Below are 14,720 nucleotides of genomic sequence, written 5' to 3' on the forward strand. Positions count from 1 at the left end.
ACGCTCATGCCACGTGTGTCTCTATCCCTCCCATCCACCCCCCGCTCATGCCCCGTGTGTCTCTATCCCTCCCACCCACCCCCCCGCTCATGCCCCGTGTGTCTCTATCCCTCCCACCCACCCCCCGCTCATGCCACGTGTGTCTCTATCCCTCCCACCCATCCCCGCTCATGCCCCGTGTGTCTCTATCCCTCCCACCCACCCCCCGCTCATGCCACGTGTGTCTCTATCCCTCCCATCCACCCCCAGCTCATGCCCCGTGTGTCTCTATCACTCCCACCCACCCCCCGCTCATGCCACGTGTGTCTCTATCACTCCCATCCACCCCCTGCTCATGCCCTGTGTGTCTCTAGACCTCCCACCCACCCCCCGCTAATGCCCCGTGTGTCACTCCCCCCACCTCTGCTCATGCCCCGTGTGTCTCTATCCCTCCCGCCCACCCCCGCTCATGCCCCGTGTGTGTCTCTCCCTCCCCCCCACCCCCTGCTCACGCCCCGTGTGTCTCTCCCCTCACCCCCTACTCATGCCCCGTGTGTCTCTAAACCCCCCCACCCACCCCCCACTCTGCCCCTAGCCCTCCCACTCACCCCCGCTCATGCCCCGTGTGTCTCTATCCCTCCCACCCACCCCCCGCTCATGCCACGTGTGTCTCTATTCCTCCCATCCACCCCCCGCTCATGCCCCGTGTGTCTCTATCCCTCCCACCCACCCCCCCGCTCATGCCCCGTGTGTCTCTATCCCTCCCACCCACCCCCCCGCTCATGCCCCGTGTGTCTCTATCCCTCCCACCCACCCCCCGCTCACGCCCCGTGTGTCTCTATACCTCCCACCCAACCCCCTCTCATGCTCCGTGTGTCTCTCTCCCCCCCACCCCCTCTCATGCCCAGTGTGTCTCTATCCCTCCCACCCACCACCCGCTCATGTCCTGTGTGTCTCTCTCCCTCCCCCCACCCCCGCTCATGCCCCGTGTGTCACTCTCCCTCCCCCCACCCCCTCATGCCCCGTGTGTCTCTCTCCGTCCCGCTCACCCCCCGCTCACCACCCGCTCATGCCTCGTGTGTCTCTCTCCCTCCCCCCACCCCCGCTCATGCCCCGTGTGTCTCTCGAGCCTCCCCCCCACCCCCGCTCATGCCCCCTGTGTCTCTCTCCCTCCCCCGCACCCTCGCTCATGCCCCGTGTGTCTCTCTCCCTCCCGCCCACCCCCGCTCACCCCCCGCTCATGCCCCGTATGTCTCTAGCCCTCCCACCCACCCCCCGCTCATGCCACTTGTGTCTCTAGCCCTCCCACCCACCCCCGCTCATGCCCCTAAACCTCCCACCCACCCGCCGGCCATGCCCCGTTTATCTCTCCCCTCCCACCCCCCCGCTCATGCCCCGTGTGTCTCTATCCCTCCCACCCACCCCCCGCTCATGGCCTGTGTGTCTCTATCCCTCCCACCCACCCCCCGCTCATGCCCCGTGTGTCTCTCCCCTCACCCCCTACTCATGCCCTGTGTGTCTCTAGCCCTCCCACCCACCCCCGCTCATGCCCCTAGCCCTCCCACCCACCCCCCGCTCATGCCCCGTGTGTCTCCATCCCTCCCACCCACCCCCGCTCATGCCCCGTGTGTCTCTCTCCCTCCCCCCCACCCCCGCTCATGCCCTGTGTGTCTCTATCCATCCTGCCCACCGGCCGCTCATGCCCCGTGTGTCTCTATCCCTCCCGCCCACCCCCCGCTCATGCCCCGTGTGTCTCTCCCTCCCCCCACCCTGCTCATGCCCCGTGTGTCTCTATCCTTCCCGCCCACCCCCCGCTCATGCCCTGTGTGTGTCTCTCCCTCCCCCCACCCCCTGCTCATGCCCCGTTTGTCTCTCCCCTGACCCCCTACTCATGCCCCGTGTGTCTCTAGCACTCCCACCCACCCCCACTCATGCCCTTAGCCCTCCCACACACCCCCCCGCTCATGCATGCCCCGTTTGTCTCTATCCCTCCCACCCCCCGCTCATGCCCCGTGTGTCTCTATCACTCCCACCCACCCCCGCTCATGCCCCGTGGGTCTCTATAACTCCCACCCGCCCCCCACTCATGCCCCGTGTGTCTCTCCCCCCACCCCTGCTCATGCCCTGTGTGTGTCTCTTCCTCCCCCCACCCCCGCTCCTGCCCCGTGTGTGTCTCTCCCCCCACCCCCGCTCATGCCCCGTGTGTGTCTCTCCCTCCCGCCCAACCCCCGCTCATGCCCCGTGTGTGTCTCTACCTCCCCCCCACCCCCGCTCATGCCCCGTGTGTGTCTCTCTTTCCCCCCCACCCCCGCTCATGCCCCGTGTGTCTCTCTCCCTCCCGCCCACCCCCCGCTCATGCCCCGTGTGTCTCTCTCCCTCCCCCCACACCCGCTCATGCCCCGTGTGTCTCTCTCCCTCCCCCCCACCCCCGCTCATGCCCCGTGTGTCTCTCTCCCTCCCCCACCCCGCTCATGCCCCGTGTGTCTCTCTCCCTCCCCCCCACCCCCGCTCATGCCCCGTGTGTCTCTAGCACTCCCACCCACCCCCGCTCATGCCCTTAGCCCTCCCACCCACCCCCCCGCTCATGCATGCCCCGTTTGTCTCTATCCCTCCCACCCCCCGCTCATGCCCCGTGTGTCTCTATCACTCCCACCCACCCCCGCTCATGCCCCGTGGGTCTCTATAACTCCCACCCGCCCCCCACTCATGCCCCGTGTGTCTCTCCCCCCACCCCTGCTCATGCCCTGTGTGTGTCTCTTCCTCCCCCCACCCCCGCTCCTGCCCCGTGTGTGTCTCTCCCCCCACCCCCGCTCATGCCCCGTGTGTGTCTCTCCCTCCCGCCCAACCCCCGCTCATGCCCCGTGTGTGTCTCTACCTCCCCCCCACCCCCGCTCATGCCCCGTGTGTGTCTCTCTTTCCCCCCCACCCCCGCTCATGCCCCGTGTGTCTCTCTCCCTCCCGCCCACCCCCCGCTCATGCCCCGTGTGTCTCTCTCCCTCCCCCCACACCCGCTCATGCCCCGTGTGTCTCTCTCCCTCCCCCCCACCCCCGCTCATGCCCCGTGTGTCTCTCTCCCTCCCCCCACCCCGCTCATGCCCCGTGTGTCTCTCTCCCTCCCCCCCACCCCCGCTCATGCCCCGTGTGTCTCTAGCACTCCCACCCACCCCCGCTCATGCCCTTAGCCCTCCCACCCACCCCCCGCTCATGCCCCGTGTGTGTCTCTCCCTCCCCCCCACCCCCGCTCATGCCCCGTGTGTGTCTCTCCCTCCCCCCCACCCCCGCTCATGCCCCGTGTGTGTCTCTACCTCCCGCCCACCCCCCGCTCATGCCCCGTGTGTCTCTCTCCCTCCCCCCACACCCGCTCATGCCCCGTGTGTCTCTCTCCCTTCCCCCCACCCCCGCTCATGCCCCGTGTGTCTCTCTCCCTCCCCCCACCCCGCTCATGCCCCTTGTGTCTCTTTCCCTCCCGCCCAACCCCCGCTCATGCCCCGTGTGTGTCTCTCCCTCCCCCCACCCCCGCTCATGCCCCGTGTGTGTCTCTCCCTCCCCCCCACCCCCGCTCATGGCCCGTGTGTCTCTCTCCCTCCCGCTCACCCCCCGCTCATGCCCCATGTGTCTCTAGTCCTCCCACTCCCACCCACCCCCCGCTCATGCCCCGTGTGTCTCTAGCCCACAAACCACCCCCCGCTCTTGCCCCGTGTGTCTCTAGCCCTCCCACCCCTACTCATGCCCCGTGTGTCTCTAGCCCTATCACCCACCCTCCGCTCATGCACCTAGCCCTCCCACCCACCCCCCGCTCATGCCCCGTTTGTCTCTCCCCTAACACCCACCCCCCGCTCATGCCCCGTGTGTCTCTCTCCCTCCTGCCCACCCCCCGCTCATGCCCCGTGTGTGTCCCTTCCTCCCCCCCGCCCCTGCTCATGCCCCGTGTGTCTCTATCCCTCCTGCCCACCCCCGCTCATGCCCCCTGTGTCTCTCTCCCTCCCCCCCACCCCCGCTCATGCCCCGTGTGTCTCTCTCCCCCCACCCCGCTCATGCCCCATGTGTCTCTCTCCCTCCCACCACCCCCGCTCATGCCCCGTGTGTCTCTCTACCCCCCCCCACCCCCGCTCATGCCCCATGTGTCTCTCTCCCTCCTGCCCACCCCCGCTCATGCCCCCTGTGTCTCTCTCCCTCCCCCCCACCCCCGCTCATGCCCCGTGTGTCTCTCTCCCCCCCACCCCGCTCATGCCCCATGTGTCTCTCTCCCTCCCACCACCCCCGCTCATGCCCCGTGTGTCTCTATCCCTCCCGCCCACCCCCCTCTCATGCCCGGTGTGTGTCTCTCCCTCCCCCCACCCCAGCTCATGCCCGGTGTGTGTCTCTCCCTCCCCCCACACCCGCTCATGCCCCCTGTGTGTCTCGACCTCCCACCCATCCTCCGCTCATGCCCCGTGTGTCTCTCTCCCTCCCCCCCACCCCCGCTCATGCCCCGTGTGTCTCTCGAGCCTCCCCCCCACCCCCGCTCATGCCCCCTATGTCTCTCTCCCTCCCCCGCACCCTCGCTCATGCCCCGTGTGTCTCTCTCCCTCCCGCCCACCCCCGCTCACCCCCCGCTCATGCCCCGTGTGTCTCTAGCCCTCCGACCCACCCCCCGCTCATGCCACGTGTGTCTCTAGCCCTCCCACCCACCCCCCGCTCATGCCCCTATCCCTCCCACCCACCCGCCGCTCATGCCCCGTTTGTCTCTCCCCTCCCACCCCCCCGCTCATGCCCCGTGTGTCTCTATCCCTCCCACCCACCCCCTGCTCATGGCCTGTGTGTCTCTATCCCTCCCACCCACCCCCCGCTCATGCCCCGTGTGTCTCTCCCCTCACCCCCTACTCATGCACTGTGTGTCTCTAGCCCTCCCACCAACCCCCGCTCATGCCCCTAGCCCTCCCACCCACCCCCCGCTCATGCCCCGTGTGTCTCCATCCCTCCCACCCACCCCCGATCATGCCCCGTGTGTCTCTCTCCCTCCCCCCACCCCCGCTCATGCCCTGTGTGTCTCTATCCCTCCTGCCCACCCGCCGCTCATGCCCCGTGTGTCTCTATCCCTCCCGCCCACCCCTCGCTCATGCCCCGTGTGTCTCTCTCCCTCCCCCCACCCCAGCTCATGCACCGTGTGTCTCTATCCCTCCCGCCCACCCCCTGCTCATGCCCCGTGTGTCTCTATCCCTCCCGTCCCAGCCCCCGCTCATGCCCCGTGTGTCTCTCCCTCCCCCCACCCTGCTCATGCCCCGTGTGTCTCTATCCCTCCCGCCCACCCCCCGCTCACGCCCTGTGTGTGTCTCTCCCTCCCCCAACCCCCTGCTCATGCCCCGTTTGTCTCTCCCCTGACCCCCTACTCATGCCCCGTGTGTCTCTAGCACTCCCACCCACCCCCGCTCATGCCCTTAGCCCTCCCACCCACCCCCCGCTCATGCATGCCCCATTTGTCTCTATCCCTCCCACCCCCCGCTCATGCCCCGTGTGTCTCTATCACTCCCACCCACCCCCCGCTCATGCCCCGTGTGTCTCTATAACTCCCACCCACCCCCCACTCATGCCCCGTGTGTCTCTCCCCCCACCCCCGCTCATGCCCTGTGTGTGTCTCTCCCTCCCCCCCACCCCCGCTCCTGCCCCGTGTGTGTCTCTCCCCCCCACCCCCGCTCATGCCCCGTGTGTGTCTCTCCCTCCCGCCCAACCCCCGCTCATGCCCCGTGTGTGTCTCTCCCTCCCCCCACCCCCGCTCATGCCCCGTGTGTGTCTCTCCCTCCCCCCCACCCCCGCTCATGCCCCGTGTGTGTCTCTACCTCCCGCCCACCCCCCGCTCATGCCCCGTGTGTCTCTCTCCCTCCCCCCACACCCGCTCATGCCCCGTGTGTCTCTCTCCCTTCCCCCCACCCCCGCTCATGCCCCGTGTGTCTCTCTCCCTCCCCCCACCCCGCTCATGCCCCGTGTGTCTCTCTCCCTCCCCCCCACCCCCGCTCATGCCCCGTGTGTCTCTCCCTCCCCCCCACCCCCGCTCATGCCCCGAGTGTCTCTCTCCCTCCCGCCCACCCCCGCTCATGCCCCATGTGTCTCTAGCCCTCCCACCCACCCCCCGCTCATGCCCCGTGTGTCTCTAGCCCACAAACCACCCCCTGCTCTTGCCCCGTGTGTCTCGCGCCCTCCCACCCACCCCTACTCATGCCCCGTGTGTCTCTAGCCCTATCACCCACCCCCCGCTCATGCACCTAGCCCTCCCACCCACCCCCCGCTCATGCCCCATTTGTCTCTCCCCTAACACCAACCCCCCCCGCTCATGCCCCATGTGTCTCTCTCCCTCCCCCCCACCCCCGCTCATGCACCGTGTGTCTCTATCCCTCCCGCCCACCCCCTGCTCATGCCCCGTGTGTCTCTATCCCTCCCGTCCCACCTGCCGCTCATGCCCTTGTGTCTCTCCCTCCCCCCACCCTGCTCATGCCCCGTGTGTCTCTATCCCTCCCGCCCACCCCCCGCTCATGCCCTGTGTGTGTCTCTCCTGACCCCCTACTCATGCCCCGTGTGTCTATAGCACTCCCACCCACCACCGCTCATGCCCCTAGCCCTCCCACCCACCCCCGCTCATGCATGCCCCGTTTGTCTCTATCGCTCCCACCCCCCGCTCATGCCCCGTGTGTCTCTATCACTCCCACCCACCCCCCGCTCATGCCCCGTGTGTCTCTATCCCTCCCACCCACCCCCCCGCTCATGCCCCGTGTGTCTCTCCCCCCACCCCCGCTCATGCCCTGTGTGTGTCTCTCCGTCCCCCCACTCCCGCTCATTCCCCGTGTGTGTCTCTCCCCCCACCCCCGCTCAAGCCCTGTGTGTGTCTCTCCCTCCCGCCCACCCCCCGCTCATGCCCCGTGTGTGTCTCTCCCTCCCCCCACCCTGTCTCATGCCCCGTGTGTGTCTCTCCCTCCCCCCCACCCCCGCTCATGCCCCGTGTGTCTCTCTCCCTCCCCCCCACCCCTGCTCATGCCCCGTGTGTCTCTCTCCCTCCCCCCACCCCCGCTCATGCCCCGTGTGTCTCTCTCCCTCCCCCCACCCCCGCTCATGCCCCATGTGTCGCTCACTCCCTCCCACCCCCGCTCATGCCCCGAGAGTCTCTCTCCCTCCCGCCCACCCCCCGCTCATGCCCCATGTGTCTCTAGCCCTCCCACCCACCCCCCGCTCTTGTCCCGTGTGTCTCTAGCACTCCCACCCACCCCCCGCTCATGCCCCTAGAGCTCCCACTCACCCCCCGCTCATGCCCCGTTTGTCTCTCCCCTAACACCCACCCCCGCTCATGCCCCGTATGTCTCTATCCCTCCCACCCACCCCCCGCTCATGGCCTGTGTGTCTCTATCCCTCCCACCCACCCCCCGCTCATGCCCCGTGTGTCTCTCCCCTCACCCCCTACTCATGCCCCGTGTGTCTCTAGCCCTCCCACCCACCCCTACTCATGCCCCGTGTGTCTCTAGTCCTCTCCCCCACCCCCCGCTCATGCCCCTAGCCCTCCCACCCATCCCCCGCTCATGCCCCATGTGTCTCTATCCCTCCCACCCACCCCCCGCTCATGCCTGGTGTGTCTCTATCCCTCCCACCCACCCCCCGCTCATGCCCCATGTGTCTCTATCCCTCCCACCCCCCGTTCATGCCCGTGTGTCTCCATCCCTCCCACCCACCCCCCGCTCATGCCCCGTGTGTCTCTCTCCCTCCCCCCCACCCCTGCTCATGCCCCGTGTGTCTCTATCCCTCCAGCCCACCCCCCGCTCATGCCCCGTGTGTCTCTATCCCTCCCGGCCACCCCCTGTTCATGCCCCGTGTGTGTCTCTCCCTCCCCCCCACCCCCTGCTCATGCCCTGTGTGTCTCGCCCCTCAGCCCCAACTCATGCCCCGTGTGTCTCTAGCCCTCCCCCCACCCCCGCTCATGCCACTAGCCCTCCCACCCACCCCCGCTCATGCCCCATGTGTCTCTATCCATCCTACCCACCCCCGCACTTGCCCCGTGTGTCTCTAAAACCCGCTCACGCCCCGTGTGTCTCTAGCCCTCCCACCCCCACTCATGCCCCGTGTGTCTCCATCCCACCCACCCACCCCCCGCTCATGCCCCGTGTGTCTCTCTCCCTCCCCCCACCCCCGCTCATGCCCCGTGTGTCTCTATCCCTCCTGCCCACCCCCCGCTCATGCCCCGTGTGTCTCTATCCCTCCCGCCCACCCCCGCTCATGCCCCGTGTGTGTCTCTCCCTCCCCCCACCCCCTGCTCATGCCCATGTGTCTCTCCCCTCATCCCCTACTCATGCCCCGTGTGTCTCTAGCCCTCCCACCCCCGCTCATGCCCCTAGCCCTCCCGCCCACCCCCCGCTCATGCCCCGTTTGTCTCTATCCCTCCCACCCACCCCACGCTCATGCCCCATGTGTCACTATCACTCCCACCCACCCCCCGCTCATGCCCCGTGTGTCTCTATCCCTCGCACCCACCCCCCGCTCATGCCCCGTGTGTATCTATATCTCCCACCCACCCCCCGCTCATGCCCCGTGTTTATCTCCCCCCACCCCCGCTCATGCCGCGTGTGTGTCTCGTCCCTCCCACCACACCCCTGCTCATGCCCCGTGTGTGTCTCTCCCTCCCCCCCACCCCCACACATGCCCCGTGTGTGTCTCTAGCTCCCACCCACCCCCTGCTCATGCCCCGTGTGTGTCTCTCCCTCGCGCCCTCCCCCCGCTCATGTCCCGTGTGTCTCTCTCCTTCCCCCCACCCCCGCTCATGTCCCCTGTGTCTCTTTCCCTCCCACCCCCGCTGATGCCCCGCGTGTCTCTCTCCCTCCCCCCCACCCTGTAACGCTCACCTGATTCCCGTAGAGGCGCCGGTCTTGACTGGGCGTATACCGTATCTTCAAAGGTGATGTGTAACACACGGCTGGCTCTTTGGGCTGGACCTCTGTGCACTGTATGTCTGACTCGAAGGGTAAGATGTCTGCAGATAGAAAATATGGGATTAAGGAACTGGGCTATTGAATGTCTCTCTCTTCTTCCCTTTCTCTTCTCCTGTAGAACCTCAAAGGTTAACGCTCTCACCTTAGGTAAGTGAACGCTGTGCTCTCCATCTGCCTCTGGGCAGGGTGCTGTAACCAGTTTCTTCACTGGATAAGGGGAGCAGGCCTCTTGACTTCAGAGGACTGCTGTCCGTCGTTTACTGCACGAACGGTAAGTTTCGAGTAATTCTAATGTCTTTAAAGTCTTTAGTAATGATGTCTCTTGTTTTGCAGGGTTCCGGCGATGGCGGATGACGGGCTGAGGTGAGTTGAAGATGGAGCCCGTGTGATGAATAGAAGCGCCTGGAAGCACGTAAGTAAGCGCTTGTTGCCTGCTTCACGATGCGCTCTGTCTTTTTATTTTGCAGGTACAATGTTGGAGCGGCTGCAGGGTGCCGGAATACCCGCTGGGTTAGATGTGGAAAGGAGTAATGGCACGTGAGTATTAAAGTTCCCCAATGTCTTTAAACGCAACTTGTTTTGTCTTTCAGATGCGGGATGCAGCGCCGAAGGCCTCCGGAGCGTGCGAAGAGTTGGTAAGCTTTTGTCTTTCAGATGCCGGAATGCAGTGTGAAGACCTCCGGAGCGCACGAAGAGTAGGTAAGCCTTTGTCTTTCAGATGCCGGAATGCAGCGCGAGGCGTTGGTGACAGCCGATGGACCAGGTAAGTGAAGAGCTGTCACTGAAGACCGTAATGCTAACCTGTTCTTTCTTGTCTTTATAGGTGTTGCTGAAGACTGGATTCAGGATGGTAAGCCTTTTTCCTTAGGCCCAGGATCAGATGCAGAAGACACGATGAGCGTTCTGCTGCAGAGGATGCAGAATAACGCAAAGCAAGATTCATCCATCGGGTGTGGTTTAAATAGCCTCCTGTAGTGCTTAGGTGTCTCCTTCCACAGCAACCCCTAGGTAAGAAAAGAGTTCCTGCTTTCCAGAAGAGTTCCAGTGTTCTGAATCTAGGGAGTGGCTCCTGCCCCACCCAACAGGAAAAGTAGTTCCAAACAGAAGAGGATCAGAGGCTCAACTGGCAGGCAAGTAAGCAGCATGGTCTGCTGCAGGTAAGTCCACCCAAGCATTATGAGCCCGGCGCTTCCAGCGCTGGGACTGGGCATATTTATGAGCCTGGTGCCACTGGCGCCAGGACTGGGTCCAAAAGGTCCCAATTGGGACTGGTTGGCACTCGGAACCTGGGTTATGGATCTGCTTCCAAGGGAGTTGGGAAAACCCTGACGTTTTGGAAGCAGAGATCATGACACACCCCTGCTCATGCCCCGTGTGTCTCTCTCCCTCCCCCCCACCCCCGCTCATGCCCCGTGTGTCTCTCCCTCCCCCCCACCCCCGCTCATGCCCCGTGTGTCTCATTCCATCCCACCCACCCCCCGCTCACCCCCACTCATGCCCCGTGTGTCTCTAGCCCTCCCACCCACCCCCCGCTCATGCCCTGTGTGTCTCTAACCCTCCCACCCACCCCCCGCTCATGTCCCGTGTGTCTTTAGCCCTCCCACCCACCCCCTACTCATGCCCCGTGTGTCTCTAGCCCTCCCACCCACCCCCCGCTTAGGCCCCTAGCCCTCCCACCCACCCCCCGCTCATGCCCCGTTTGTCTCTCCCCTCCCACCCACCCCCCGCTCATGCCCCTTGTGTCTCTATCCCTCCCACCCACCCCCTGCTCATGCCCCGTGTGTCTCTATCCCTCTCACCCACCCCCTGCTCATGCCCCGTGTGTCTCTATCCCTCCCACCCACCCCCCGCTCATGCCCCGTGTGTCTCTATCCCAGCTCATGCCCCGCTCATGCCCCGTGTGTCTCTAGCCCTCCCAACGTCCGCTCATGCCCTGTGTGTCTCTATCCCGCCCACCGACCCCCCGCTCATGCCCCGTGTGTCTCTCTCTCCCCCCGACCCCCGCTCATGCCCTGTGTGTCTCTATCCCTCCCGCCCACCCCCCGCTCATGCCCCTTCTGTCTCTATCCCTCCCGCCCACCCCCCGCTCATACCCTGTGTGTCTCTCCAACCCCCCAACCCCCGCTCATGCCCCGTGTGTCTCTATCCCTCCCGCCCATCCCCCGCTCATGCCCCGTGTGTGTCTCTCCCCCCCAAACCCTGCTCATGGCCCGTGTGTCTCTCCCCTCACCCGCTACTCATGCCCCGTGTGTCTCTAGCCCTCCCACCCACCCCCGATCATGCCCCTAGCCCACCCATCCACCCCCCGCTCATGGCCCGTTTGTCTCTATCCCTCCCACCCACCCCCCGCTCATGCCACGTGTGTCTCTATCACTCCCATCCACCCCCCGCTCATGCCCTGTGTGTCTCTAGACCTCCCACCCACCCCCCGCTCATGCCCCGTGTGTCACTCCCCCCACCTCTGCTCATGCCCCGTGTGTCTCTATCCCTCCCGCCCACCCCCGCTCATGCCCCGTGTGTGTCTCTCCCTCCCCCCCACCCCCTGCTCACGCCCCGTGTGTCTCTCCGCTCACCCCCTACTCATGCCCCGTGTGTCTCTAAACCACCCCACCCACCCCCCACTCGGCCCCTAGCCCTCCCACCCACCCCCGCTCATGCCCCGTGTGTCTCTATCCCTCCCACCCACCCCCCGCTCATGCCACGTGTGTCTCTATCCCTCCCATCCACCCCCCGCTCATGCCCCGTGTGTCTCTATCCCTCCCACCCACCCCCCCCGCTCATGCCCCGTATGTCTCTATCCCGTCCCACCCACCCCATGCTCATGCCACGTGTGTCTCTATCCCTCCCATCCACCCCCCGCTCATGCCCCGTGTGTCTCTATCCCTCCCACCCACCCCCCCGCTCATGCCCCGTGTGTCTCTATCCCTCCCACCCACCCCCCGCTCATGCCACGTGTGTCTCTATCCCTCCCACCCACCCCCGCTCATGCCCCGTGTGTCTCTATCCCTCCCACCCACCCCCCGCTCATGCCACGTGTGTCTCTATCCCTCCCATCCACCCCCCGCTCATGCCCCGTGTGTCTCTATCCCTCCCACCCACCCCCCGCTCATGCCACGTGTGTCTCTATCACTCCCATCCACCCCCTGCTCATGCCCTGTGTGTCTCTAGACCTCCGACCCACCCCCCGCTCATGCCCCGTGTGTCACTCCCCCCACCTCTGCTCATGCCCCGTGTGTCTCTATCCCTCCCACCCACCCCCGCTCATGCCCCCTGTGTGTCTCTCCCTCCCCCCACCCCCTGCTCACTCCCCGTGTGTCTCTCCCCTCACCCCCTACTCATGCCCCGTGTGTCTCTAAACCCCCCACCCACCCCCCACTCGGCCCCTAGCCCTCCCACCCACCCCCGCTCATGCCCCGTGTGTCTCTATCCCTCCCACCCACCCCCCGCTCATGCCACGTGTGTCTCTAACCCTCCCACCCACCCCCGCTCATGCCCCGTGTGTCTCTATCCCTCCCACCCACCCCCCGCTCATGCCACGTGTGTCTCTATCCCTCCCATCCACCCCCCGCGTCTCTATCCCTCCCACCCACCCCCCCGCTCATGCCCCGTATGTCTCTATCCCGTCCCACCCACCCCACGCTCATGCCACGTGTGTCTCTATCCCTCCCATCCACCCCCCGCTCATGCCCCGTGTGTCTCTATCCCTCCCACCCACCCCACCGCTCATGCCCCGTGTGTCTCTATCCCTCCCACCCACCCCCCGCTCATGCCACGTGTGTCTCTATCCCTCCCATCCACCCCCCGCTCATGCCCCGTGTGTCTCTATCCCTCCCACCCACCCCCCGCTCATGCCACGTGTGTCTCTATCACTCCCATCCACCCCCTGCTCATGCCCTGTGTGTCTCTAGACCTCCCACCCACCCCCCGCTCCTGCCCCGTGTGTCACTCCCCCTACCTCTGCTCATGCCCCGTGTGTCTCTATCCCTCCCACCCACCCCCGCTCATGCCCCGTGTGTGTCTCTCCCTCCCCCCCACCCCCTGCTCACGCCCCGTGTGTCTCTCCCCTCACCCCCTACTCATGCCCCGTGTGTCTCTAAACCCCCCCACCCACCCCCCACTCGGCCCCTAGCCCTCCCACCCACCCCCGCTCATGCCCCGTGTGTCTCTATCCCTCCCACCCACCCCCCGCTCATGCCACGTGTGTCTCTATCCCTCCCATCCACCCCCCGCTCATGCCCCGTGTGTCTCTATCCCTCCCACCCACCCCCCCGCTCATGCCCCGTGTGTCTCTATCCCTACCACCCACCCCCCGCTCATGCCCCGTGTGTCTCTATCCCTCCCACCCACCCCCCGCTCACGCCTCGTGTGTCTCTATACCTCCCACCCAACCCCCTCTCATGCTCCGTGTGTCTCTCTCCCCCCCACCCCCTCTCATGCCCAGTGTGTCTCTATCCCTCCCACCCACCCCCCGCTCATGTCCTGTGTGTCTCTCTCCCTCCCCCCACCCCCGCTCATGCCCCGTGTGTCTCTCTCCCTCCCCCCACCCCCTCATGCCCCGTGTGTCTCTCTCCCTCCCGCTCGCCCCCCGCTCACCACCCGCTCATGCCTCGTGTGTCTCTCTCCCTCCCCCCACCCCCGCTCATGCCCCGTGTGTCTCTAGCCCTCCCACCCATCCCCGCTCATGCCCCGTGTGTCTCTAGACCTCCCACCCACCCCCCACTCATGCCCCGTGTGTCTCTCCCCCCACCTCTGCCCATGCCCCGTGTGTCTCTACCCCTCCCGCCAACCCCCGCTCATGCCCCGTGTGTGTCTCTCCCTCCCCCCACCCCCTGCTCATGCCCCATGTGTCTCTCCCCTCACACCCTACTCATGCCCCGTGTGTCTCTAGCCCTCCCACCCACCCCCCGATCATGCCCCTAGCCCTCCCACCCACCCCCGCTCACGCACCCTGTGTCTCTATCCCTCCCACCCACCCCCTGCTCATGCCACGTGTGTCTCTATCCCTCCCATCCACCCCCCGCTCATGTACCGTGTCTCTCCCTCCCCCCATCCCCTGCTCATGCCCCGTGTGTCTCTCCCCTCACCCCCTACTCATGCCCCGTGTGTCTCTAGCCATACCACCCAACCCCCGCTCATGCCCCTAGCCCTCCCAAACACCCCCCGCTCATGCCCCGTTTGTCTCTCCCCTCCCACCCACCCCCCGCTCATGCCCTGTGTGCCTCTATCCCTCCCACCCACCCCCCGCTCATGCCCAGTGTGTCTCTATCCCTCCCACCCACCCCCCGCTCATGCCCCGTGTGTCTCTATCCCTCCCACCCACCCCCCGCTCATGCCCCGTGTGTCTCTATCCCTCCCACCCATCCCCCGCTCATGCCCCTTGTGTCTCTATCCCTCCCACCCACCCCCCGCTCATGCCCCGTGTGTCTCTCCCTCCCCCCACTCCCGCTCATGCCCCGTGTGTCTCTCTCCCTCCCGCTCACCCCCTCTCACCCCACGCTCATGCCTCGTGTGTCTCTCTCCCTCCCCCCACCCCCCGCTCATGCCCCGTGTGTCTCTAGACCTCCCACCCACCCCCGCTCATGCCCCGTGTATCTCTCCCCCACCTCTGCTCATGCCCCGTGTGTGTCTCTCCCTCCCCCCCACCCCCTGCTCATGCCCCATGTGTCTCTCCCCTCACCCCCTACTCATGCCCCGTGTGTCTCTAGCCCTCCCACCCACCCCCCGCTCATGCCTCTAGCCCTCCCACCCACCCCCGCTCACGCCCCCTGTGTCGCTATCCCTCCCACTCACCCCCCGCTC

This window comes from Ambystoma mexicanum, chromosome 2q (assembly GCF_040938575.1).
Source record: "Ambystoma mexicanum isolate Mex_15411 chromosome 2q, UKY_AmexF1_1, whole genome shotgun sequence".
Classification (NCBI taxonomy): Eukaryota; Metazoa; Chordata; class Amphibia; order Caudata; family Ambystomatidae; genus Ambystoma; species Ambystoma mexicanum.